This window comes from Phocoena phocoena, chromosome 9, assembly GCF_963924675.1.
Source record: "Phocoena phocoena chromosome 9, mPhoPho1.1, whole genome shotgun sequence".
In the NCBI taxonomy this organism is placed as follows: Eukaryota; Metazoa; Chordata; class Mammalia; order Artiodactyla; family Phocoenidae; genus Phocoena; species Phocoena phocoena.
In genome coordinates this window covers 98,965,442-98,992,824 of record NC_089227.1, presented here as the reverse complement: position 1 = coordinate 98,992,824, position 27,383 = coordinate 98,965,442, and the positions used below count along the sequence as shown (strand labels likewise).

Genomic DNA, 27,383 nt, shown 5'->3' with positions numbered 1-27,383 from the left:
CTATCCCGCTCCTACTGCCTGTACCTGCAAGACACACCCAGGATCTAACTACAGCCTGCCAGCTCCACTGTCACCACTTAGCTTCCCAGTCACAGTCATTCCTTGCCTGGGTTATTACGATAGACCCCTAACTGCTCTCTGAGTTGGCCCTTGCTCCACTTCAGGCTACTCTCAACACAGCAGCCAGAGTGATCTCGTTAAATCATCCAATCACCTTTCTGCTCCAAATCGTCTCACGGAAGTAAAAAGTCAAGTCCTAACAACGGCCCGCAAGGCGCGAGAAGATCTGCCTGTGCCCCCTCCCCTCCCACCGGTCTCCCCCTCCCCCTAGAGCACCAGGCAGGCTCCCACCTCAGGCCCAGACACTTGCCATCCCCTCCTCTTTGAACATCTTTCTCAGGAGGTGCTCCTTCACCTCCAAGTTTTCCTTCACATGTCACCTTCTCACTGTGGCCTTCCGTAAGCTATTTTAAAATTGCAGCATTTACACTCAATGCTTCCCTCCTTCCATGCTATGTGTTTCCCCGTTTTATTTACTATCACTCATCTGCTGTATAATTTGTTTATTGTTTCTCTCCACTAGATTATCAGCTCCACCAGGGCAGGGACTTTTCTTTTGTTCTCTTTGTATTCCTAGACCCTAGAACAGTGCTTTCACATAGTAAGCCCTCCGTAATACTTGTTGAATGCTGAGTGAATAAAAGAATGTGTGAGAAGTAAATCCCATTCAGGGGGTTGAAAGGGGAGTTCTGTGATGCTAACAGCCTTAATTTTGCCCTGGACCTTCTCCTGTGCCCCCTGGAAAACCCTGATGATACACTGTGTGCAGGCAGTGGTAGGCCCTGGGAGAACAGCCATGACTAAGGTAGAGCTATGTCCTGACTTCAGAGTTTAACTCTCCACTTTTGGTTTTATCCCGTAACTGTTAATAGTAAATCTGTCTTTAACAGAGGACAGGATGACCTACTAGTAGTAGCATAACTACTACTGGTGACTCTCACCCTTCACATCTACCTTTGTGTTCAGCCTGGCTTTCTATTTCATCTGGGTCCCTTCAGTAATTTGGGGTTCACACACACACACACACATTTTCTTGCTTTCCCTGCTTGGAAATCTTCAGATAATTTTTCTTAGTATCTAAAATGAAATAATTCTTCTGCCTCCCAACTTTCCTGTATTTGTGAATATACAAAATTGAGTTGCAAGATAATATACATATTTGGCAGTTTTCAATTTAGCCTTTTTTCTTGCCATCACTGTGACCTAAAACATCTTGCTTAACTGGATAATGTTACCCCCGAATTAAGACAATGTTGTGATCCACTGGCACCCCTACTTCCTGCTCCAAGTCAGCCTTCATATTATACTTAACATAAATGTGTATTGTAAATATAAATATTACAATATTGGCTTTCTAATCCACTCTCTCTTTCACAACTGGTGCTCTCAGCTTTAGCTAGATTCCACATAATCACTCGGAGTACCTGTTCATTCCCATCTCAAGTGCCCTCACTGCCCCATCAATCTCACTCTTATGATTTCTTTAGGGTCCAGCTAAAATTTCCTTTTCTGAGTTTTTGGGAGAACATCTTGATCCAACATCATTCCTTGGTTCTAAATGCCTTACAATTTATATGGCATTTCACACTATGCTGGATGTGTTTATATATTGCCTGGATTTGCTGATAATCTCTAATGTAATTTCCTTGATCTTCCTTTAAGAAGTGCCCACATTGTTTTACTATTTAATATAAACGACAGGCAAAATCGGTAATTTGGTAAGTGACTTAGGGATAAAGTTAACTCTTGAGATTTAAATGGCTGGTTTAAAAATTGTAAATTAATGGTCTAGAGGGAAGCCTTTTACCATGGACTCCGAATGTATTGGTGACTGTTGGTATCTGACAGATGGAATTGTTACATTAGTTTATAGTTACATCTCAGATGCATAACCTACTTACTTTTGCACTATTCTTATCATTAATTCCTAACTCTGCTTTCATTTGGGCACATGATTGTACTTTCTCTGTATCTTTTGGTTTCCCTCCACCTAAACTTTTAACATTGAGTTGGTCCAGAATATACGTGAGGAATGGGGCGGTGATTTAGGAATGTTGGTAGAACTAAGGGTTAAATCACCACATGAGGAACTAGTCATTAAAAATCTTAATCATTTAAAAATGTAACTAAAAATATTAAAAACATGATTCCGTTAGGCTTTTAACTCCAGCTCATAGTTGACCATCCTCCCAGCACCGCATCTGAACTCAGTATGGAATCCCAGTTTATATGGGTGAGTGGTTACTTTGCCCTATAGCTGCATCCTATTAAAGAAAAAAATTCGTAATAACCTTAACTTCATTGCCAGAAAAATCAAAAGTGGAGACTGTATCTGAAGTAGAATATTCCTAATTCCTCTGGGTTGAAACAGGCTTACCCCAAGATCATTTTTTTTTAATACTTGAAAAATGTTGCAATCATCCTAATACTTTCCAGAGGCGTTAGCACGAGGCAAGTGAACGGCACTCATCCTTGATAAATGATTTTTAACGTTGACACGTGCCTGGCACTACAAGCACTGGAAGGGTCTGAACAAGGCGCTCTAAATGAGGAATTTGAAAGAATTGTGACGCTGCTCTGTGCCAGGTTTCTAAGGCAAGGGCACTGTTGGCTCGACCAACCAAAGTCCAGCGGGCCGGGAATCCGAGGCGGGCCAAGCGGCCGAGCGGCGGCAGCAGACAAAAGTAGCGGGCAGGGCGCTCCGCTCGGTTCGGGGGGCGGCACGCTGGCCACAGTGGAGCGCGGGAGGCTCGCGGCTCCTCGCCCGAGACCAGCCGGGCTGGAGCCGGGGCCCCAGAGCGCATCTGGCCGGCAAACGGGGCACCGCGGGCCCTCCTGTCCGGGCGCCTCCCGCGCGCTCGCCGGCCGGCCCGGGCCTCAGCTCCGCGCGCGGGGAAAAGAGTGCAGCGGTTGAAACCGTTACCACCCCCGAGTTTTGAACTGGTTCAAACTTGGCTTTCGGCCCCGCCCCGCCCCTCCGGCCCGGGAACTCTGAGGCGGCGGTTCCCGCCAAGAGCCGCGAGCGCGCCGTCCCGCCCTCCGGCCCGTTCCCGCCACCCCGCCCTGTCCGCCTCCCGCCCGCGGCCCGGGATTCGGGCTCCAGAGGCCCTTCGTCCCCGCGCGCCGGCCCACCGCCTTCCTGAAAGGCGCCGTGCGTTCCGCGAAAGAACAAAGAGCCGGCGCAGCGCTTCCACCCGCGGCGGCGTCCCTCGGCGCCCGCCCGCCCGCGCGCACGCGCCGCCAGCCCGGCCCGGCCGAGTCCCGCGGGCGCCTCGGCGTGGGGCTGGCTCTGCGCCTCAGAGCCCGGCGGGCCCTGTGATTGGATGGGAGCCCGCCTCGCGTCCCGCCAATCGGGGCGGCGCTTGGTTGGACAGGGGGGGCCAAATAAAAGCGATGGCGATTGGGCTGCCGGGTTTGGCGCTCGGTCCGGGAGCGTCCGACACCCACTGGGACGCAGAAGGCGGTGGAGCCCCGGCGGCGGCGGCAGCGGCGGCGGCGGCGGCGGCGCGCGGGAGCGGCGCGGGCTGGGGCGCGGGGCGCAGGTAACGCGCCGCTGTCGGGCCGGCCGGCTGGCGGGGCTCTGGAGCCCGGCGAGGGGCGGCGGCGGCGGTGGTGGGACATCCCCGCCGCCGCTCTGCCTGTCCGGGTATCGCCCCGAGCGGGCTCTCCCGGGGTGCCGCTTTGGCTGGCGGGGTGAGAGAAGAACCCTCTGAAGGGGCCGTGGGTCCGGGCCGGCCTGCGGGACCGCCACGGGCGGGCAGTACCGGACCCGGCGACCCGAGGCGGGAGCCCGGGCGGGCGCCGCGGGGGGCAAGCGAAGGGGTCCTCTCGGGCGCCCGCCCCTCCGGAGGCGCCGGGGCTGGGCTGGGGGCGCTCCGGTGCCCGGGGCGGGCCGGCCGCCCGAGCCCCGGTCTCCTTTGTGTGGAGCGCCGCGGCGGGAGCGCCCGGGTGGGACGGGACGCACACAAGTTGGTGGGACCTCGGCGCCGAGTGCGCACTCAGACAAAGGACGGACTGTGTCTCGGGGGAGCTCGGCGCGAGGAAGGGGCAGTGACACCGGGGCCTGACAGCGGGCGGGAGAGTGGCGTGGGGAGCGGCGGCCGCGGTGCAGCGGGCGGGCTCGGCTCCACGCCCCCTCTCCGTGAGGGCGCAGGCTCGGCCGGGGCCGCGGGGGCCGGGACGGCGCGCGGAGACCGGACTCCGAGCGGCCGCGCGTCTGACATTTCCCCGGAAAGCAGCTCCGGAGCTCCTCGTCTCCACCCGCTCGGACCAGGCGGTCCCGGCAGCCTTCGCCTTCTCGGCGGGCTTTCTGTTAAGTTTGAGGGAAGGGTCTCGCTGTTCTCCCCCTTCCCGGTTTTGTTCGTTTCGGAGGGCTTTCCGTCGAGTTCCCGCGTCATTGTGGCACCCCTCCCCCCCGCCCACCCAAAAGTCGGTGCCACAGGGTCACTTTTTGAAAAATGGGAGGAATGAGAAGCACGATATTTTGGAAAACTTGGTGAACTCACGCCTGGTGAGTCCCCACTTTCTAAAGAATCATAATCTTTAAAAAAAAAATTACAGGCTGTTTCGGCCAACTTGTGTGATACAGCCGAGACTGGCGACAGGTGCTAACGAAATCAGCTGTCATTTAGTAAGCGATTATTCCCCAAATCCCTAGGGGATGAATGAGGATGAGATGGTAGAAAGAGTTGATCACAAGAAAATGTTTATGACAAACGTGTGTTTAGGTGGTATGGTTAGCAATTTCTCATTAATTGGTCTTGTTTTCCGTGAACAATAGCTTTGTTGAGTCAGAAAAGGCTGGCTGCAGAAATGTTTGTTGCCTAAGAAATCGAATGTGTGCTGTCCACAGTTAAGTTAAACTTCCTTTGTTTGTCACACAGGATCTGTAAAATTTAAATTCATTTGGAAATAAAGATGTGTCTTTGGTATTTAAAAATATTTTACTACCGGGTTTACTTGCTGGGTTTGAAAGGTCATTATCAGCTTAGTTTTATGGCGTTTCAGTGTCACATAAAACAGCATTTAAAACAATATTTAAAAAAATCTTTAAAAAACACTAATGCTGACACAGTTGACTGTAATCTATACTTCTAGGGGGTTTTGAGGTTGGGTGGGATCCTAACCGTTAGACCACCAGGGAGCTAGGGGGGGTCTTGGAGTTTGTTTTCCATTACTCTTCATTCATGACCATTAGCAATTATTTTATGTTTGGGAATAAAATGTAGAACAAGTGTGTAATCCTAACTAGTTTATTGATCATTTTATTTGCAGGAAAATGAAAGTATTTAAGATGTATTTTAATTTCCTTTTCATATTCCCTAAAGATAGGAATAGATAGGATGCTAGTCCTAGATATAAAGAATCCCATTCTCTCTTTTTGGAGGTGTGTTAGAGAATGTAATGTTTAAAGTCCTGGAAGCACTTAGGAAAATGGCATCTTAAATTCTAATTTTTGTGGAAAGTGAACATATTCAAAGAAAAGGAATTTAGAAACACATAGACACTCTTCTGATTTGCATTATTCTATCTGATGATCTAATGTACAACCTACTATCTTATGGTTTCATAAAAATGGAGACAAAGAAATGCATTGTAAAAGTCTTTATTACATATTTTGCAGTGTTGGACACCACTGAACAGACATTCCAGGTGCTGTTCCTAAGTATTGTTTACATTTATATTAGTTGCTGGTAATTATATATTAAAAAGTCTTGCCCATTGTTATGAGATGAACTAGTTACGCAGATTTTGGCAGAAATTTGGATCTTTTAGGATATAAAATTCCAGTTTTTCCCTTCTTGTGTACACTGTATTTGATAATTACTATCTTTGTACTTGCCACAAGATTTTTTTTTAAGTTTTTTTTGGGAATTGGTTTTAAATTTTTTCTATTTGAATTGAGAATGTTTAGTTTAAGTAGCAGTGATTAAAAAAACACACTTGTTGATTTAGTGTAATTAGGCAAAAAAAGAAAAAAGCTCTAATACTTTTATACCAGCTTTGCCTTGCATGCATACGTATGTGATTATCTTTGTGTTGGCCGCTTAAATTTTTAGGCACATTTCCCCAGCTCACCCTGAGGTTTTCCAGGATATCCTCCATCCTTTGAGCTGGCATGCTCAAAGAGTGTGAATTAGGTTCTGTCTTGACCTTAAAAAGTGATTAAGAAAGTTGATCTGCTTTTAAAGGACTAACAGCAAGGAAAAATCTGCTTCTCAGCGGATCTAATGTCTTTTGGGGTCAATTAGAAGTGATTTATGGATTTGCCTTGAAGTCTTTATGTCCGTAAAAATGAAGAAAACATTTTCTGTGAATGATGAAGAATTCTAGATGGGCAGGTGAAATCTTCAGCTTGGAGGAGAGCAGGAGAGGAACAGCTCATTAAGTTCAGAGAAAGCTTCACTTGCTAGAGGCCTTCCCTGTGTCTGCAAAGGCTTTGTTCAAACCTTTATTGTAGCATGTATCCAATTGTATTGTAATCACTTGCTGGTGCCTCCGACTCCTTCACTACACTCTTAAGTGCCTTGAGTCAGAAGCTCTGTCTTACTTTTCTTTGTATACCTGGTAGTTGCTAGAGAGTAGGTGTTAATAGTTGAACGAATGAAGGAAATCCAACAAGTGTAGGGAAATAATTTGACAAAGGAAACAGGATATATTCATATTTATGTTGTGAGGAACTTTGGAAGGTGTTTTTCTCCCTCTTTGAGAGGCAGTGGTTATAAAGAAAAATAATTGTCAAGATGTACAAGTTCCAAGGTCTCCCCTAGTTATTAACACTCTGAGGTATTGAAAATTGGATATCCTTTAGGTGCAACTATTGGTTTTCATATTTGGTATTTCAGGCAGCTAGAGAGAAGCTTGATGGATCATCTGGCTACCTAGCATATAGTATCTGCTTAATTTGTGTTGAAATTGATAATTGTACAGAAATATAAGGGGCGAGTACATCTTTTAATCGAAAGGTGTCTAGTTACCATTAATGAGTTCTTTATTGGAATAATTTGAGGTAGGTTTTGAAGCTAAAACTGAAGGAAGTAGTGCCAGTGTAATTACAGATTATTTATTGGGATGTTCTTCATCATTCTTTTAAAATCATATGATAAATGTAGATTTGTAAATCCAATAATATCTCAAAAGGTATAGCTGATAAATTTTTAAGATGGTTGCACTGTTTTATATCTTGCCACTGCACCACTACGTGGTGCAAAAATATGACAAAAATGAAGTGAAAAAAAGGACATTAATATTAAAGAGCCTATTATTGGCCAGATTCTTTATTCATTCATTCGTTTGTTTGGTTTGTTTGTTTTTATTGTGGTAACATTCACATCAGAGGCTTTGTTTTTAATTCTTGTAAAAACCACTTTGCATTCATCAACAGATGTTTGGATAAACAAAATATGGTGTATACATACAATGGAATGTTCAGCTATTGAAGGAATGACGTACTGACACATATTATAACATGGGTGAAACTTGACAATGTTATGCTAAGGAAAATAAGCCAGACACAGAAGGAAACAATTGTATGATTCCATTTATAGGAGGTACCTAGAACAGGCAAATTCAGAGACAGAAGGTAGAATAAGAGGTTACCAGGAGCAGAGGGGAGAGGGGAATGGGAAGTTAGTGTTTAATTGGGACAGAGTTGCTGTTTGGAAGGTGAAAAAGTTCTGGACGTGGAAGGTGGTAATGGCTGCACGACGTTTTGCATGTGTCTAATGCCACTGAATTGTGTGCTTAAAAATAGTTAAAATGGTAAGTTTTATGTATGTTTTACCATAAAAAACTTTAACAATGACAACAACACACTCTGCAGACCTTTACAGATAAGGAAACTTTGATGTAGAGGGTTAAGAATTTGCCCAGGATTATCCAACTAGGAATTTGCAGTCAGGATCCAAACTTAGATTCTGTTTGGCTCCATTTTATCTACTTCGTGTTATCTGCTGGTCTCCTGGATGATTGAAGACAGATTGGTTCCAAGAAGAGTGAGTTCACTTGAATCAATCAGAGAGTTATATTTAAAAGTAGATAATTGTAGGTTTATGGGATCTGATGCCCTGGACAAACTAAAAGATGTCTTTGTGGATTTCTTTTCAGCCAGAGTTGTACTAGTGTGCGCTCTGGGGGCAGTACAGATTTTGAGAGTGTGGTCTTTGGAGTCACGTTGCTTGGGTTCCAGTTCCCGAACTGCCAGTTTGTGTCATGTCACGTTTCCCTTGATGTCTAAGTTCCCTATCTGTAAATTGGTGGTCCTAATGATAACTACTCATTCCATAAGGTTGTTGAGAGGCTTAAATGAGTTACTACATGTGAAGCCCTTAGAACTACAGCTGGCACAAATTGTTTGATAAGTGATTCTTAGTTATTGCACTAATATTGTTTATAAGAGTCGATGTACTTTCTCATTCATGGAACTAAACACTTCCCAAGCTTAAGTACGTGCTTAGAACCTGTATGTGAAGAAAACGGCGCCACGTACGCTTTTCATTCTGTTGACTTTGAATTACGTATTGATTAAAAACAGGTTATATGTGTTCAATTTAAAATACTGAAAACAACGTAGACGTTTATATAGTGAAAACTTTCTTGATCCCTGTAACCCTATTCCCTACCCTTAACAGTTTGCTGTATATTCTTCCCAAACTTTCCAATGTATTCATATGAATATATATTAATATATGTATTTTACAAAAACAGTATCAAGTTATTTTGTTATGAAACATTTTTTTAGGTCAATGCAGAGATCTGTTTCATTTTAAAAAGCTTGCTGTTTCTTTAAAGCTTGCTATGTGGTCAACACTGTTTTAAGTGCTTTCATTTATTTTACACAGACACTGTAATAACAAGAGATGGAGAGCTTAGGTAACTAGTTAGTGGTAGAGTACGGATTTGAATTTGGGCATTTGGGCTTCAAAGCCCTGATTTCTCAGCCTGGGGTGTGTGTGTGTGTGTGTGTGTGTGTTCTTTGTTTTCGTAAGGCCCTCGAGTTACCCATGATTTTAGCATTTCTTAAAAGAGTTGTAAAACAACAACACATACCCCAAAAGAATATGCAAGGCGACTGGATGTGGCCTGCCAAGCCTCTAAGCACTTAACCATGTGGCTGTTTGCAGAAGTTTTCTGCCCTCTGCTCTAAGCTCTCAGGCTGTTTTGTTATATGGGATACGCAGTATGCCGGCTTCTGTGCCGTCATGCAGTGAACCAGCCGTCTGTGTGGACGTTGTGCTCTCCCCGCAAGGAGGGAACATCCTTACGTAGCTTTGAACATTTGTGTGATGGCTTTCTATAGGGAGAATTGCTGGTTCAAGATTATGCACATTTCAAGTTTTAATAGATGTTGCCAAATCACTTTCTAGAGAGGTATCCATTTTTTAGTGTGCAAAATCAACTTTATTGAAGTGTAGTTTATATACATGAAAATGCAGGTATTTGAAGGGTACAGTTTGAAGAGTTTTGACAAATGTAACCATCTGTGTAACTGTCACCTCAATCAAGATATAACCTTGCTATCATTTCAGAGTTCTTTTATGCTCCCAACTGCCAATCAGATTTCTCCTGTTTAAGAATTTCACATGAATGGAATTACGCAGAATATACATTTTTGTGATGGCTTCTTTGATCCAGCGTGTTTTTGGGATTTATCTATGTTGTTGCTTGTTTCAGTAGTTTCTCTTTATTTCTCAGTAATATTCCATTGTGTGAATATCCTATGTTTTCTTCATTTACCTGTTGATGGGTCTGTGTCCCGTTTTGGCTCTTATTAGTAAAGCCTCTGTGACCATTTGGGCAAGCTTTTTGTGGACATGTCTTCTACTTTCTCTTGGGTAAATATCTTGTAGTTGGACTGTGGGGTCATGTGGTAAATATTGATTTAATTTTATGAGAAACTGCCAGACCATTTCACCAAGCGATTGTCCCGTTTTGCGTGGAGTTAGGGTTGAGTTGTTTCCATGTGGGAGCTGTGGTTTCTCCACATTTTTGCTGAGTCTTCACCCACGTCCCGTGTTGCTGTCATTTAAGTCACTGGCCTCTGAGTGCTGAGTATCTTATCGTGGTTTTAATTTGCATTTCCCAAGTGATCAGTGATGTTGGACATCTTTTCACGTGCTTATTGGCCATTTGTATGCATTTTTCGGTCAAGCCTTTTGTCCATTTAAAAAATTGGGGTGTTTGCCTCATTGAGTTGTAAGAGGTCTCTGTGTATTCCGGGTACACATTCTCTGTCAGATGTATGTGTTGCAAATGTTTTCTCCTTAATTTTCTACTTTGATTTTGTGTGTTTTTGACAATACATAGATCAAGTTAGGTAATAGTACTAGAAGCGTAATTGTTTAAATTCAGTTAAATTGTGTGAAAACAAATTCATTCTTAATCCACAAGTCATTTAGTTCTTGGTATAACAAAATGTCTTGTGTTTGCAGAAACATGGACATTAAAAGGATATTATTTATAATGATGGTATTAGGTGTGTGGCATGAGGAATTTTAAAATTAAGCTAACTAGTTTTGAAAGTGATAATATTTAGTAATTCTTTAAATTATCATTTTGGGTAATTTGGACCTTTTCATTTATTAGTGAGTTAACATTTTTCTTACATTTTTTTTCTTCAGAGGATAAATGGGGATAGTAAAAGTGACTTTGATCTTAGACTCTGGTAATGTAGAAGTGATGATAAGATTGTCAGGCTTCGTTTACCTATTTTGATAGTTAAGTAAATTTTTTGCTATATAATCAGATGGCTTTTCAGAGTATATACTTGATTTGTGGACTGTTTTATTTCTGAAGAGTATCGGCTCTTTTGCTCAACAGCTAATTTACTCCCATAATAATTTTTAGTTTTTCTTCATTATTCAAGTAATACACGATACCTCCTTTTCCCTGTTAAATAAAGGAGGAAAAAAAAAAAAAAAAAGCAAGCATTTGGGCTTCTGCTCCGTGTCGTATGCCTCTGCAGGTGGTCCCGTCCTTGCCCAGCTCAAGTCTTCCATGGCTGTCGTCGATTCCATGCAAAACTCCTGAAGCTAGTGTTGCAGGCTGGCTACGGAACAGCCCTACCTCTTTCAACTAGTCTCACCTCTGATAGTTTTCTTCTACTTTTCCTCTGTTGAGCTCAACTGGTCTTCTTACTTGTCTCCAGGAAGCCTCACATGGAGAGTCTGTGCCCTGTCCTCTTTCCGCAGTGTCTTCCATACTATTTTAGCATCTCAAGATGCTGTTTAGCCTGTTTGGCTCAGAACACCCCATCCCCCTCTCCCAGCCAAACTAGACAGCTTCTCTCCTGCTTCGAGGGAAATACCCAGCAGTTCTCTTGTGTTTTTCTCTTTCCCTCTCCCCTTGACTTTAAGCTCTAATTTACTCGTCTGCATGGTAGAGGTTAGAAAAGGGTTCTGGGACTTCCCTGGTGGCCCAGTGGTTAAGAGTCTGCCTGCCGACGCAGGGGACACAGGTTCGATCCGTGGTCTGGGAAGATCCCACATGCCGCGGAGTAACTAAGCCCGTGAGCCACAACTACTGAGCCTGCGTTCCACAACTACTGAAGCCTGCGCACCTAGAGCCCGTGCTCCGCAACAAGAGAAGCCACCGCATGAGAAGCCCGCGCACTGCAACCAAGAGTAGCTCTCGCTCAGCGCAACTAGAGAAAGCCCGTGTGCAGCAACATACACCCAACGCAGCAAAAATAAATAAATAAATTTTTTAAAAAGAAAAAGTACCTTCCTTAAAAAAAAAAAGGTTCTGTACATAGTAGATAGAAATAAAATTTTGTGAAATTGATTTAGGGCCAGAGTCCTGAAGACTTGAGGCTCTTTTCTTCAGCAGCAACTCAGTAAATAGTGATTTAAACAGTACCCCGACCCTTTAAAGCAGAGCCTTCAAGAGTCTGTCTCAGGTGAGTTTTCGGCTGTTCTGTATATCACCCAGTGAGCTTTGCTACCTGCTGTCAGGGTACTATTATAGAATTTTAATTTATATCCCTAGTATACTCTTGACTAAAGTTAGAAAGCTTGAGAAACTCTGATCATGGAAAAAAGTGAGAACATAAAATAATGATTCTGCAAATTTATCTCAGGATGATCTCTATCCCTCTGTTGCGTTTATGCGAGCTAAATGCATGCTGTCGTACATAGCGTGTCAAGATGTTTCTAGTAGGTTTAAATGTCAAAAAGACAAAACGTCATGACTGTTTTATCCGTTTTAGTGCTTTGGTTTTTGTTACTAAAGACCATCTGAGAAGTGCTTTATAAGCAAAACACAAAAATTTAAGAAAGCTAGTTGATTTTCTTTAAACAGGGAAAGAATTCCAATCATTATTAAAGCAACTTTTATTTGTCTTTGATGCCATAGCCTATAGTGAAATTTCACTGTATGCTATTCATAGGTACACGAATACCTACTGTGTGCTTACAAATAATGGAACTAACTACTATTTATTGTGAACTTGCCCTTTGCCTAATATACATGCAGCCTGTAAACCAAACATTTTACTTTTGAAATTTGTTGAAAGTCATGCATTTTAATTACTTCAAAAAACCATATAGTATTTGCTAAATGAGAAAATAATTATCTTTTCTTTGAATATTATAAAAGATTCTATAAGATGAACTTCATAATCTTTATTTTTTGAACTTCATAATCTTTTAACAGTATGATGTTACAGGTAGACAGTATAATATTATTAGGTAGACAAAAGCTACGGTGTGAGTATCCTTATTCATAAAATTCTGATCTAAAGTGTTTCTATATTCAGATTATTTAATAGGGTAAGCAAAATTATTTTTTAAATCTCTAATGGGTGCCGTGAGATAAATTACCATGCAGAGGATTTATTGGTCAGAAAAGGTTGGGAAATGCCCTTCTAGAGTAATCAGTAAGGACTTTTAAATGGCAGAAATGTTGCTTGAACAGGCTTAAAGGAAGGAGAGGATGAATTGTTCTCCGTGCCCCATAAGTAATTTTGCCTCTTCAGAGCGTATTTGTCTGCCTGAAATACAGAGCTCAAGTTAGCTGTGGAGAAGATATTTTAGAGGGTGCCTTCCCACTGGCAGCTGGATATTGTGCAAAGAACACAGACTCTAGGCTAGGCTCTGCCGTTAAACTTGTTGTATTTCCTTGGCAAGTAGCTTTCGTGGATCTCCACTGGTAAATGACCGAGGTGAGCAAACGGAGCAACTTGTGGTTATTGAGGATCTACCTTGTGCCTTCAAAGAGGATATCTGTGTCTCTGTTTCACAGATAAAGAAATAGGGACTTGGTGAGGGTAAGTAACTTGCTTAAATTCATGCAACCAGGAGGACCAAGATCCCTTTGAGAATAGGCTTTTGCTGCTTCTAGGGTCCTGCTTAGGTGCTTGCTAGGTGCTTGGCTTCTGTTAGCCACTTAGATCTATTTCTCTGGAGAGTTTGAGAAATAGTGGACTTGAGTTCACATTCCTATCGCAGGTAATTGCCGTGCTCCCTGGCTGGCATTTAATTGCGTTCTATGCATTTCTCCCAAATTCCTTTACCAGTTCATCAATTCATAAAACATCTAATGCTGATTATAAGCCTATTTTTTCCTCTTTTTTGCCTCTGCATGATAGGCATAATAGCACCTAAAAGTCTTTTAGGACTATGATATATCTGACTAAACTCACTTTCTAAACAATCAAATTGGGATATTGTGATTTATAATAAGTTGATATTTGCTCTTTGTCCTGTTTCTGGCACGGAGCTCCTAAGTAAAACCCTTGGAATTTTCTAAGGGTTAAGAGTGATAAGGGTGTTTTTTGCTATTTGTAACCAACCCCTTTCAGCCACACCTGAGTTTATGCTAAGAGGTGACTTCTGGAAAACACCTAAGGATGGGGGCTGGTTTGCTAGGAAACCAACCTTGAGATTAGAGGGTTGGAACTTTCAGACACCAGCCTCCCCTCCAACCTCTGGGGAGGGGAGAGGGGCTAGAGATGGAGTTCAGTCACCGGTGGCCAATTGTTTAATCAACCAACCTTGCCTGTTTAATGAAGCCTCCATAAAAACTCAAAGGGACAGAGTTCGGGTAGCTTCTGGGTTGGTGGACACATGGAGATTCAGGAAGAGTGGTAGGCCCAGAGAGTGTGGAAGCCCCGTGCCCCTTCCCACGTGCCTGGCCCTGTGCACCTCGTCGGTCTGGCTGTTCCTAAGTTATATTCTTCTCTAATAAGCTGGTAATCTCTTTTCCTGAGTTCTGTGAGCAGCTCTAGCAAGTTAATTAATGAAAACCTATCTCGAGGTAGATAGTGTCAGATTTGAGTTGAAGTGTAGGATACCCAGCTAGTGTCACAGAGAATTGCTTGGTGAGGGGGAAAACTCCACATGTTTGGTGACCGGGAAGTGTCAGAAATGTACTATTCAGAGAATATTGTGTGTAATGTAAATGAAAACTATCATAGCATTACTCTTTGTACAGATCTGCACTGGCAAGTTCATACTACTATTTCCCACTTTTTCCTATAGAATTTACTCTTGTAGTTAAAGAAATAAAATAGTTTTTTTTTACTATTCGTCTGGTGTCACTTGTTATCCCCTAACAGCATATAACTAAATGGCTCGCTGTACCATAGAGTTTCCTAGAATAGAAATTTCCTCAAACTATTTATTGGGTGCCTCAGTCTTCACCCATTAGGGCTGTTCAAATAAAGGGTGAGATACTCTCTTCCTTACCCTTGAGAAAGAGACATTCTATTACAACTTTTAAATCTAGATTACCAAACAAAAAGTCATGTCTTTTCTGTGCCCAGAGTCTAAAATTCCTAAATGTTAGGCACTCATTTTAGCCCCCTCCTTTTCTTTTACCATAGGAAGTGCTGGGATTGAAGTCTTCTTTTCCTGCCTAAAAACCTTAGTGTTAGTGTGGTAATTGCAGAGAGGTGACTGCAGGGATTGTACAACTGGTTTCCCTGTAGTTGGTGGATTCTTTATAGCATTTCCATAGTTATTTGGAGACTCAAAATATTTTTTCTCAGGGCATAAGTATTTGTGGTAAGTGATGTTATAGTAATAAAAGAGACAATATACTTTGGTAACAAATACTGAAAATATCATTGATTGTAAATAGTACTTGAAGAGTTGGACATTTTCTAGTACCTCAGCAATGTATTTATATTGATATTTGTCATGAACCTTAAGTATAGGAAAATCATGAAAAGACTTGTAGCTCATCACTGCCCCTACCTCCTATACTTCCATGTTGGCCCAAAACTACTACTGTTTTTAGCAAGAGAATGACTTTCAGAGTGGAGATGAGCCTAAGGAGTTTCTGAAGGGTTTCTGAGGAGTTCTGTCATCCACGGGCTAAATAAATGGCACTTGCAAACATTTTTACCCCCTTGTGGTGTACACCAAACTCACCAAACTCCAGTGCTGAAACTACCAGGTAAGGGTTACTTGGTTGTAGGATGCCTGGAAATTCTGAGAGGTTCTGTAAGTACTTTGGGATTAGTAGTTTGAACTACCAAGTCCTTTTTATGATTCTGTCTTCAGAATATAGAGGGAATTGTGTTTTGTTTGGGGGTTAAGATACAAGGTCAGTGTCTCAGGCAACAATAGTATGTTGGCAGAATTGCCCATGGAGAGTTTCTAGGAAGATTCCATATCATAAATACCTTCTCTTTAGGTCCAAAAGCAGCCCATCTTTCCTCTAGTATGGGAACAGATCACTGTTCTTCTGTTGAGCACAGAGTTGTTTGTTTGCGCTTAGGGGCCAATGCTATATGGGAAACGCTGAGCTCTGGAATCACTCTGCGTGGCGAAACAGTGTCAAGGATGTGCAGAGCAGGTTGTGGGGACAGCAGATTCCTGTCACCTATTTATGCTCACTTAGGTAACTTGTTGTTTGGAATGATGGGTAGATCCCTTGTATTACCTAAAGTGAGTTTCTCTTAAAATTTTGCCTGTATATCAATATGTTGTTAAATTTGTACTAGGTTGGCTTATTTGAGGTATAAGATTTAAAATAGACTTCCTATAAGGAAGAAAGGCTGTCATCAAACTTAACCTACCTTTTCATTCTTTTGCCTGTATCAAAAGGAGTGTTGAAGAAATAATATGTATCCCATGTCCCGACCTTGAATTACAATGAGTTTGTGTATCTTAGTTTTAGTTTCAGGTACATCAGTCTTTGTTCTGTTTCCCCTCCAACAGTGTCTCAGTAAACTGAGTATATACCCAACAAAATGAGAGGATTTAGCTTATAAAATAGGTTTCATACAGTTTTGAAAGAAAACTTTACCCTCTAGATGCCAATTTAGTTAATCTGTTTTATCTGTTGTCCAAGCAAACTATTTATAACCTTTATGATAGTTCAGTTTTCCACTTGGTGTAAATTTATATGCCATTTCTTTTCTAGGACGGGTCTGTGAATGGATAGAACTTTCGAATAAACACAGGAATCCTGGTCTGTAGACTCCGTATTGAACTATTGAACTCAGGAGTTTAGTTTATTCTTCTGTTGGAAGGAAAATGATCTTATTTTTGTAGAAAATACATTACTGCAGAGTCTACTCATTTTTGCTGAAACAATCCAGTTAATGTTTTCTATCATTCACCTAAGATTGCCACATAGCTGTAATTTTCCTGTGCCTTTTATCACGACTGTGCCTTTTTAGCACTACTTAAACCAGGGCTACAAATGTGATACGGATTTTTTCTCCCTTATTTTCCCTTATCACTAGTCAGGGGCACATCTGTTTCCTAAAAACTTCTTGAATACAATTGCTGTTTATAATGCTTTCTCACCTGTAGTCGTGTCCACTGAAGTTTAGGCGCTAAGGTGCCCATTGTATCTTGCAAACTTGTGTCTGTCACAGGATTTAGCACTTTCAGAATGTTTCATAGATTCATATTGACTGGTTGGTAATACCTCTATTCCTGGCTTTCCCAAATCCTTCAAAATGAAGTTTCAGAAGTTCCTTTTCCTTAAATTTTTGCAGGTCATTTGGGTGGACTGTTTGGGTCCAACAGTAGTGAGCTTGTGTATTTTTGTCACTTTTTTCTCCTTTTTGAGTAAAAATAGAGGCATGCTAGGAAGTGAAAAGGAACAAGTTATTTATGTTTCTTTTATGTGTGTAGGGTGAAGTTTGAATATATGGGGAGTTGGTTGGGAGGATGGGGTTGTTTTAGGTAAGCAAGGGGGTCAGAAGAGTGACCATGATTGGGGATGATTATCTTCTTATGAGCATGAAGGGTAGGACAGATGGATGAAAACAAGCAATTTGTTTAAAAGAAATTTTGTTAATGTTAGTCCCTTAATTTGGCACAGATGTATGGCAGACTTTCTTTTGGATTCTATAGTTGACAGTTATAGCAAAGTATCCCTCATTAAATATTCTTCACATAGATTTTTGTTTGCTTTTTTTTTAGTTGCAAGAATGGTGATTTCTAGGCTTTCATTCTTACAGACTTGTCTTTTAGAAAATATAATTTGAATATATGCCAGTTCCAGGCTCTCTGCTAGGCAAATGAAGAGGCGGGGTATTGTGATTTCTGATTCATACGGTGTCTGGATATACTGATGGCACTTGTTCTCCAAGTGAGTTCTGTGGGCCTCAGGGGGTCCGTGAGGTTAAAATTATTTTTGTAATAATTTTAAGATGTTATTTGCCTTTTCTACCTTTATGTGTTGACATCTGTACCAGTGGTGGAAAAGCAGTGGTAGGTAAGGACTGTTGGCACCTTAGCACTGAGAGTAAAAAAAAAAAAAAGCCAGTTTTGAGAATGTTCTCGATGAAGTGAAAAAAGTTGTTAATTTTATATACTCTTGATCCTGTGCACACATCTTAATGTTCTGTGCCACAGGATGGGAATGTGCATAAAGGGCTTCGATTGCTGCCCGAGTGTGACCTTCTTTGGGAGCTGCACTTATGGATGGAGTTCCAGGCTGCACCAGCTGCTTTTTTCATGGGGAGCCATTTTCACTTGAAAGAGGGGTTGACAGACAAACTGTGATTATTCCGACTTGGGTATTTGGCAGCCATTTTTCAACGAAGTGAGCCTGTCACTTCAGGGAAAACAACTGAGCGTTATTTGTTGCTGGTGATAATGTTTGAGTTTTAAAGCAAAATTTAGAATTTTTGGAAAACTTGCATCTGTCACTGTGAGGTTGACAACTTTCCCAATAAATACTTAAAAGACATCTTTGATGACATCAGTGGATTTAACAAGTATGATTTTTTGAAATATATGAACTTATGGGAAATCTGCATAACTCAGTGGACCAGTCAGTGTTTTTCATACTGAGGAAATGATATTATAAAGTCACACATGGGTTAAAGATGCATTCAAAGGAGACAGGCCAATGAATTTTAATGTAGCAGAGTACGAAAAGTTTATTGATACAATTTCAGGTTCCACATTGCAACTCATCTTTTAAGAAACTGCCACTGCTTACTGAAGGGTAGTGGTTGTCTTGAGGAAAAGCACCTACGAGGTTGAATTACAAGCTGCACTCGCCACTCTCTTCTTAAAACAGTTTTGGAGTAATATCAGAGCATGAGATTCACCATTACCTCAGAAGGCTATCCAGATACTCTTCCCTTTTCTAGTTCAGTATCTGTTTGGGAAAGGATTTTCTTTATATTCTTCAACCAGAACAACATGTTGGAACAGATTGAATGCAGAAGCAGATATGAGAATCCAGCTGTCTTCTATTAAGACAGATATTAAAGAAATTGGCAAAAATGTAAAACAGTGTCCCTCACTGATTATTATTTAAAAGAAAAATAGTATTTTAAAGATAAAATGTGTTATTAACATGTAACAGGCTTGCTGTTATTTTTAAATGAATTAATGTTTTAAAACTTTCTCAGTTTAAAATTTCTAATATGCAGAATTTCAGTAGATACGCCGCATATAAACTACAGGGGTCCTGAGACCAAAATGCTTAAGCATGGTGTCTGGTGTTTTCTTTGAACATTCTGCCCTCTCTCTTTGTCTGTGCTAGTAACTGCCATGTGAGTAGTTAATGTCTCAATCTGGATCTAAGTTCAAATTCTTAGTGGTCGCAGTGGCTCACTTCGGGCTTCTTATCCTCTTTTGGTCAGTTCTTCTCTCTCCTCTTGAGTGCACCTGGTTTTTAAATTTGAGAATGTCTCTTGCCATCTTTTTTCTCCATTCACACTACTGTCAACCCAGTCAGAACTCTTATCACTTTATTCCTGAATTACTTCAGTACTCCAGTTGTTTCTAATATAGTTTTCAAACTTGAATGTTGAATGCAACCCCAGGGTTGACTTGACTTTATTTATATGCTCTCTAAAAATGTACAGATATAAACTTCTTATGGTAAAACCAAAGCAAAGTTACAGATTAAACACGGACAATCAAATCAGCAACATGTATTTAATGATGCTATTTTGTTAACATGAATAGCCAATCTATTTCTTTAATTTGGCTTAATAATGCTAACACAGAGAATGGCTGTTTGCATATATGTGTTTTATAAAATGCTGTTAACTTTTAGTCTTTATTTGTTCAGGATAATTAGACCTAGTGGTTAACCTGCGCTGTGACACCTAGCAATCTTTGAATGCCAGTTGAAAATTCTGTAAAGCTGTGTTGATCCTTGGAGCACTGTGGAGTTACTGAAGCCTGCATTGGATAGATATTGAATCAATTATTTTTGGAGTCTTTACTAGAAAATATTATTACATATTTTACTACTGGGTTTGCTGGTTGGTGGGAACAAAATGTAAGTTGGTGACCTCTGCATCCCACTGGCTTTGCAGCACGCACTGGGTGCTGAGCGCTTCAGCACCGGTTCCTTTGTTTGCCAACCTTACCAGACCTGCCTCACCTTACTTTCCTGTTGTTGTTTTTTTTTTCCCATAGCCCTCAACGCCATGTTACATACTAAACATTTTTCTTTGTTTTTGATCGTTTCCATCTAGGTAGACTTTAAGTTCTATGAGGTCACAGATTTTTGTCTGTTTTATTTATCGCTGAGCCTTCCGTTTCTGTAAGAGTACCTAGCCATGTGTTAAATGTTCAATAAATATTGAATGAAGGAGTGAACGCATATTAACACTTCTCTTTTAAAACCCCAAACTCAGATGCTCTTCTCTTGTGTTATGTGTTTAATGCTGTCTTCCAGCTGGGGCAGACATGTTTCTCTGTCCATCCTAAACACAACTAAACTGGACCTGAATTGTATAGAATTGTTTGATTTCTTTGATCAGTATATGTATAATCAGTGGCACAATTACTTTCCTTGGTTCAGAGTCTGCATTTCTATTAATATAGCCTGTAAGTGTATTATCTTTTTAAGTGAACACCATCTTATAAGCTCATATGGAGATCTTTTCCCCCCTTTTTAAATTGTTCGTCATGTCTGAGTTTTTAAATAGTAGAATTAGATGTGGGAATTTCCCCCTCAAATTCCGTCTGTGTGTATTTTTTGTTTTTTCCTATTTAACATTTTACATAGCATTTTAATATATCAATATTTCTGTCCTGTTTATCATTTTAAAAAGTCGATGCCTATTTTAAAAATGAATGTCTTTACGTTAGGTTGTTGTGTAACTTAATTCCCTTCTTTAAAAAAGAAACTTTAATTTGGAATAATTTTAGATTTCTGTAACCATGGTCCATTTGTCAGAGTTAAGGAACCAGTATTATTATGCTACTGTTCACTAAACTGGAGACTCTTTGGATTTTACCAGTTTTTCTGTTTAGTCCTTTTTCTGCTCCAGGATCCAGTCCAGGACAGCAGGTTGCATTTAGGTGTCTCCTTAGTCTCTTCCAATCTGTGACAGTTTCTCCGTCTTTCCTTGTTTTCATGACCTTATTTATTGGTCAGATGTTTGGTCGAAATGTCCTTCAGTTTGGGTTGATGTGATGTTTTCTAGCGATGACTGAAGTGAGAGGTTGTGAGGTTTGGGGAAAGAATACGACTGGGGTGCGGTGCTGGTCTCAGCGCACATCGGGGTGCAGGTGGCGGGTGATCTAACCGTGGCAGGGGTGTCACTGGTTTCTCTGCTGGGACGTCCCCTTCCCCTCCCTGGATTCTGCTTTGAAAGCGACTCACCTGGGAAGGGACTAGAGCTCCATGCGTGGGCTCGGGAAGTGTGCACATGGATTTTGGAATTCGTGTAAGAAAGACTTGCCCCTCCGCCCCCATTTACTTGTTTATTTAATCACTTCTTTCTCTCATAGACTCATGGATACTTATTTCATTAGTTCGGTTATAATACCGTTGTGATTTAGTTTGCTGCTCAAATTGCTCCAGCTTTGGCCCCTGGGAGTGCCTTCGGTTTGGTTCCCGTCCTTTCATCCTCTCAGCATTCCCTTCCTGCTACAGGCTTTTCTCCTATTTTCCCCGTCCCAGCCCATGAGCTGGCCGTTAATCCAGAGCCCGGCTTCCTTGTGCGGGTAATGGGATTCAGGAGGGAAAGATGTGGGCGCTGGGGGCCCTGCTGGGGGTCCTGCTCCTGGGCTCTGTGGGCGGTACCTGGAAGCCCACACGTGTCTGCTCACCCAGGGATGCACGCGAGTCTCCCTGCGCCTGTTTGCGTGTGTATGAAAATAGAAGAGTTCACGCGGCTGTCTCTGACTCTAGTCCATCACCACCTCTTGCTTATTTGGCCCTGGTACCCGTGAGAAAGCTTAACTAGAGGACAGTGTTTCTGTCCAGTTCTTTTCGTCTTTAGCCTTCCTCTGTCCAGTCAGAACACAGATTTCCAAAGTTTCCTAGGTTGGCTCCTTTTCTCCCCACCCGTTTCCATGGGCTTATCTCATGTGGTTTTAATATACCTCAACTCATTGTGTGGTCTGTATTCCTTACTGAGATCCCCTGACATCCTGTTTTGGTTTTATTTACTTGCATACAGTCTATCATTTAAGAAAATGACTTTTCACGTTGATTTGTTGTCTAACTTAACTTTTTTATATGCATATCGTATCCTGATCGCCCTCACCTGCTGTTGGGTGATGGTAGCCAGGACTTTCGTGGTGTAGTGCCTGCTCTGACAGGTGCTGTCCTGAGGCCTTACATCCTTACATGAGTGGACTTCTCAGGACAACTCTGTGACGAGGACGCTCCTCACAGCATGTGGAGAGGGAGGAACCAAAAGGTTTGGGAACTTGACCAGGTTCACACACAGCTGGTCCTGGGAGAACTGGAGTCCAACCCAGGGAGGCTGGCTTTGCAGGCTGTGCTCTTGCCTTTGTTTAAGTTGTGGGTAGGACTTAGGATTTAATAGGACCAGGTGCCATCTTGTTGGTTTATTGTTGGGACTTAGTTTGGAGTGGAGAGCGCTGCTGCCCACGTTCTCTGCCCCGTGTCCGTGACAGGTGTTGTTAATCGCCAGAGCGCCCTTCCTGCTGAGCCAGAGCATGGCCAGCCTGGAGTGGGTCGCTGTAAGGTTCAGGGTGGTGACACGCAGTGGAGTCCGCTTGTCCTCGTGAATCCCGAATGGAGGACGCAGGCAGCAGCCGTGTGCGCTTGCCTCCTTGGGCCCCTCACTCCTAGTCTCCTTCTCTTGGGGGTGTTCTCCATAAAGCCCCTCAGGCGTAAGACCTACTTCTCTTAGGTTATTAATTTTTATCTCTTACCAAGAGTTACATCTACAGGTCTCTCTAAGTTTTCCTAACCCTAACCCTTAGCCCTACCCGCAGAATCTTATTTACCATTAATTTCCTTTTGAGTTCATTAAAGCAATGGATCTTAACTTAAAAAAGTAAATGAAATGGGTAAATGTGACTAACAGCTGTCCTCAAAGCATTTTAAATATAAAAGCACTATTGAAGATTGGTGATTTTTCAAAATTGGCAGTTTCAGTTAGGGAAGGACATCGAGAATATTGCAATCATTATTACTTAAATGTTGTTAAATTTGGATTTTACCTTCCTTAGTCTGGTCTTCAGTTTAGAGTCAAAGTTGATGCTGTTGACTTAGTTGAGAAGGATAAGTTGTACATGTAATTTATTTTTTAGTTTTCTTCAGACAAGTAGAAGCAGAGCTCAGCAAGACTGGTAGATGGCGAGTGCCTTGATTTGGCAAATCCTTTAGGAATGAAAAACCTTTAAAGAAGGGCATAAAGTGCACTGAAAGTGCCTAGGGCATTTTTTTTTTTTTTTAATTCCTCAATCATTGGCAACTGAGTAAGGAGGGGCAGGAATGTTACCTTATTTCGGAAAAGACCCCTTACAAGTAGACTAGAGTTGGACTTGATGGAGAAGAATGCTGATTCCTGTGCTGTGTGGCCCAGTCACTGGAGGTAGAGAGGTGTGTCTTGGGGTCACCAGGGCCGTCCAAACCCAGGGCAGGGGCGGAGCTCCTCACCACGTGGGAGTGGAGCCGATGCTGTTGACCATGAGGAAATAGGGCTCGAGAACCTGTCTTCTGTTCACTCAGGCGTTGTTGTGTATATAATCTCAATATTAAAATGATACCTCAGACCCCTTCTGTGTCTCATGTGGCGGAAAATCTAATCCAAACTGGTTGAAGCAAAAGAGAGGGAATTCCTTGGCTCACATAACTGAACAGTTGTGGAGTTGGTTTGGCAAAGCATGCCTGGTCAGGGCTCAGTGATGGGACTAGAGTCCATTTCTTGGCTTTGGGTGCTTTTTCTTTTTCTCTTGTTGACTGTTCTTTGCAGGCTCTCCTCTTGCGGTTGCAGTTGGCTTCCAGCGATTCTTCAGGCAGCATGTTTCCAGGTTCAAACCTAAGTGGAAAGGGTGAGCATTCTTGACCTTGCAGGGAACCTCCTGAGACTTTCACATCTGGTCGTGTATTCATCCCAGCACTGGTCACTACAGGGGCTGTGGGCCAGGGCCTCGGGCTCCCTCCCATGGAGGTGGCAGTCCTTAGAGAAGGGTGGGTGCGAAGTTCCCAGAGAAGGTGAACTGATGCAGGGCGGCAAAAACAATTTGAGTTTGGTTGATTCATAAATAAGACTCTGGACTGTATAATTTTCCTTTATTTTATTTACATTGTATTAAGGTTTGGATGGTTCCCCGCCATAACCTGGTTTGTCTTTGAATTAAAGCATAACTGTTGTTTTGGTGTCACTGTATACAGGTAGACTTGAGCTATAACCTGTTTTGAATAAGAGAAGCTGTTTTTTTCCTGGGTAAAAATCATACTCGTGCCATTTCACCTATGAAACTAAGCAAATCTTCTGAGTGAGAAATTTAAAAATTGGATTTTTCACAAATCCCCATCCATTTAGTAGCAAGTCATTTTAATGTTTCTTTTTGCTAATAATGTACGAGTATTCCAAGCTGTATCATAATACTTACTGGGCTGTGATAGTGGGAAATAGTCAGAAGAGCTGGTTTGTCTGCCTTCAGGGGCGGGAAGGAGCGGGGGAGCTCACATTTGAAGGCCTGAAGTCTCTGCACGCAGGGCCTGAGAGGTGGGTGAGCCTGCCGGTGTCTGGTGTTCGCACCCAGCTGTGGGGTAGGTGATGCTACCCCAGTTGTTTGGATGAGGTCTCTCAGGCAATATCAGCTTCCCTAAGGAAGACCCAGAGGCTCCAGGTTTTGTAAGGCGGCGGGACCACAGGGTCCTGACAGCCCCTGAGACTCATCTCCTCCCGGGTTTCTCGGTGGTGGGGTGGGGTGACTCCCCCTCCCTTCCCGCACTCAGCACGGCAGCCACCCTTCCTTTCATACCTTGTGGCACAGCGGCTCATGATCAGCGCATGTTAATAGACCTGCCTTTTGTTTGTTTTTAAATCTGTTTGCCAGGCACACAGCCTGCGATTTTACAAATGGAGAAAAATTGTTCTTGAGACTGAGGGACTTCCAGTGGGGGTGAAGTGGGGTGAAGAACGTGGAAATGTGATTTTAATACGTTGTAAGTGCTGTGACAGTCGGAGGCAGTTTGTCTTATGTAAAACATCCTTCTGATGGTGCCTTAAATTTTGTTATTTTTTTTCATGGATCTGCCTGTTTATCCCTATGCTTTTAAACAACAGTGTGTACACTTTCATTTCTTATCCTAATTCGGAGGTCGTGATTCTTATATTTTGATAATTTCCCCTGAATGGATCACTGTCCTGTTTTCTTTTCCTCTCTATTGTGTGTATTTACCAGATCGTTCTATAGCTTAAAACCTTCACTTGCTTACTTCTTTATTTGGAGGAACTTTGTGAAGTTTATAAACGTGGAAACTTATCCTTTCATGCCCTCGTACGGAGAGGTTGGTTCCAAATCAACTTTGAAGTGTTTTGTCATTGATGGAGCAACTTGTTAGTTTAGTGTAACAGCTTTGGTTTTGTCCTGACATACTTTTCCAGAGGTGTTGTTACTAATGGTAGAAACACATAGAAGGTATTACAGCGTGTAAGACATGGAGGGTTCCAGTGGAAAACATGAAGTGCCAACTATTGAAATGATACCTCTTCACCTCGGCATAAAAAATGCACCTTAAAAGATGCATTGTAGTGATACCCGTGTTGCATATCAATGAAAACGAAAGCTGTGTTCCCAGTGCAGGTTTTTATCAGGCATGGTGGTGCCGCCTCCCAGGACCATGAATTTGTGGAAGCAGCAGATGGGACTAGTTGTGATGAGTTTCTGAGCTACTGCAACAGATCATCCCTTTTTATCTGATTCCTCTCCTTTCTAGCTAGGCCTTTGAAGTGCTAAGTGTCTGAAAATAATTTGCATAGAATTACCTGAGCTCATCTGTTAACAAACCAGCAGATGTGAAAGCAAAAAATTGCCACATAGTCATTTTTAGAATAAAGCTCCAGCCTCTCCCTAACTTTGGCGTCTTTTTGCCCGGCCTCACCGTCTTCCTAACTTCTTCCCCACTTTCTGTGTTTCCGCCAAGTTGGGATGGGCTGTGGGGTTTAGTCTTCTCAGCTCTGAGGACTGTCATCTTTGTTCCACTCAGCACCCCAGGCAAGGTCGCACTTTGAAGCTTTTATGGGACTCAGTCCTATCTCTGTGATCTCATTCAACTGTCTTTATCTTAAGTTCAACTGTCTTTATCTTACGTTCTGAAATCTCTTCGTTCTTCTCATTCCCTCAATTCTTGTAATTTGGGCTCTTTACCTAATTTGGGGTCCACCTTTGTTTGCAGGGTCGGCTGGCGGCCCCTCTGCGCCCTTACAGCCCCGAACCCAGCTGGCTCCTGCTCTTACCTGAGCCCCTTCCGTTCTCTCTTTGCCTTTTGAAACCCAACTCAACTTTTAAGGTTGAGTGGTCACTTTGCTGCCATCCTTCTGCAGCTCCTTGCTTGTGTCCCCCACCCTCAGCCCCAGTACTTTTTCACATTTATCTCATATTGTAAAGTCCGTTCCTTTAGGCCTTCTTAGGTCGGTTATAAGCGCCGCAAGGGCAAGTTCTGCGTTTCATTCATCTTTGTATATTCATTGCCTGATTCTTACTAGTCATTAATTACGTGCTTTCTTTGCCCCTCTCTCAGCTTGAATAATCCACCGTTTGTGTTCTCTTTCGTGGTTTGGTGGTAGAATATTCCGTACAGAAAGTTACCACTGACCTCTGGGTTCCTTTTCTTTCTCTAATTCCTCTCCTTAGGCAATTTTCTCTATGCCCGAGGGCTGTATGTAAGCAGGTACATGAAACCCTACTCAGTTATTCAGGCCAGAAAGCCATCTTCCCCATATTGAAATCCTTGCCGTGTTTGCTCTCAAGTGACTCTTGAAATCATTTCCTTTCTCTCATCACTGGTGTCGTTGAAGAAGCTGCGTCGTCTCTTGTCTAGGGACAGTCCCGCCTTCCAGTCTCACCTGGCCTCACCTTTGCCTTTTACTCTCTTCCAGCCCCTCCTGCCGCTGCACTGCAGTCAGCTGGGCTTTCCAGAGTGTAAATCTTCCCCCTGCCCCTTTACTTAAAACACTATGACTTTCCATTGCGCTTAGATAAATTACAGCACAAATCCCTAATGTGGCACCTTCGCACCATCCGATAGAGGAATGTCCTTCTAATCTTTTGAAGATACAAGTACAGTTTTAACACTTTGATGAACAAATATTCTGGAAGAGGACGCTCGTTTAGACTCTGTGGTGTGAACTGGACATCCGGTGGACTGCAGGCTGAGCCCACGTTGCACATAACCGGCTTCCAGAGCCTCTGCAACCACAGATGGGGCGGAAGGGGGGTCCCTGCCTTCCTTCTCCTCTGGCTAGCAGAGGAGCCCCCATGGGAGGAATGGTGGCACGAGGCAGAGACACAGACTTTCATCACAGTGTTGAAGGTGAGAAGCATGGTTGAAAGTGCCTGTAGGAGGAGTACTTTAATTTGTACAGTTATCACATGTTGTACTGTATATTTTCTACCTTTGGTGCTGTATGTAGATTTTACTTCTTTTTCAGGTTTATCTTTTTCAGTCAT

General features: G+C 42.6%; 1 protein-coding gene across 1 annotated transcript in view; it reads left to right on the top strand.

The window, feature by feature from the left end:
- The first annotated feature begins 3,519 nt into the window (after positions 1–3,519).
- EZH2 (enhancer of zeste 2 polycomb repressive complex 2 subunit) overlaps positions 3,520–27,383 on the top strand; it is a 63,023-nt gene continuing 39,159 nt past the window's right edge. The window contains exon 1 of the mRNA XM_065884029.1: positions 3,520–3,602. The gene's annotated coding sequence lies outside the window, so the exon portion shown is untranslated. The remainder of the gene's footprint in view (positions 3,603–27,383) is intronic.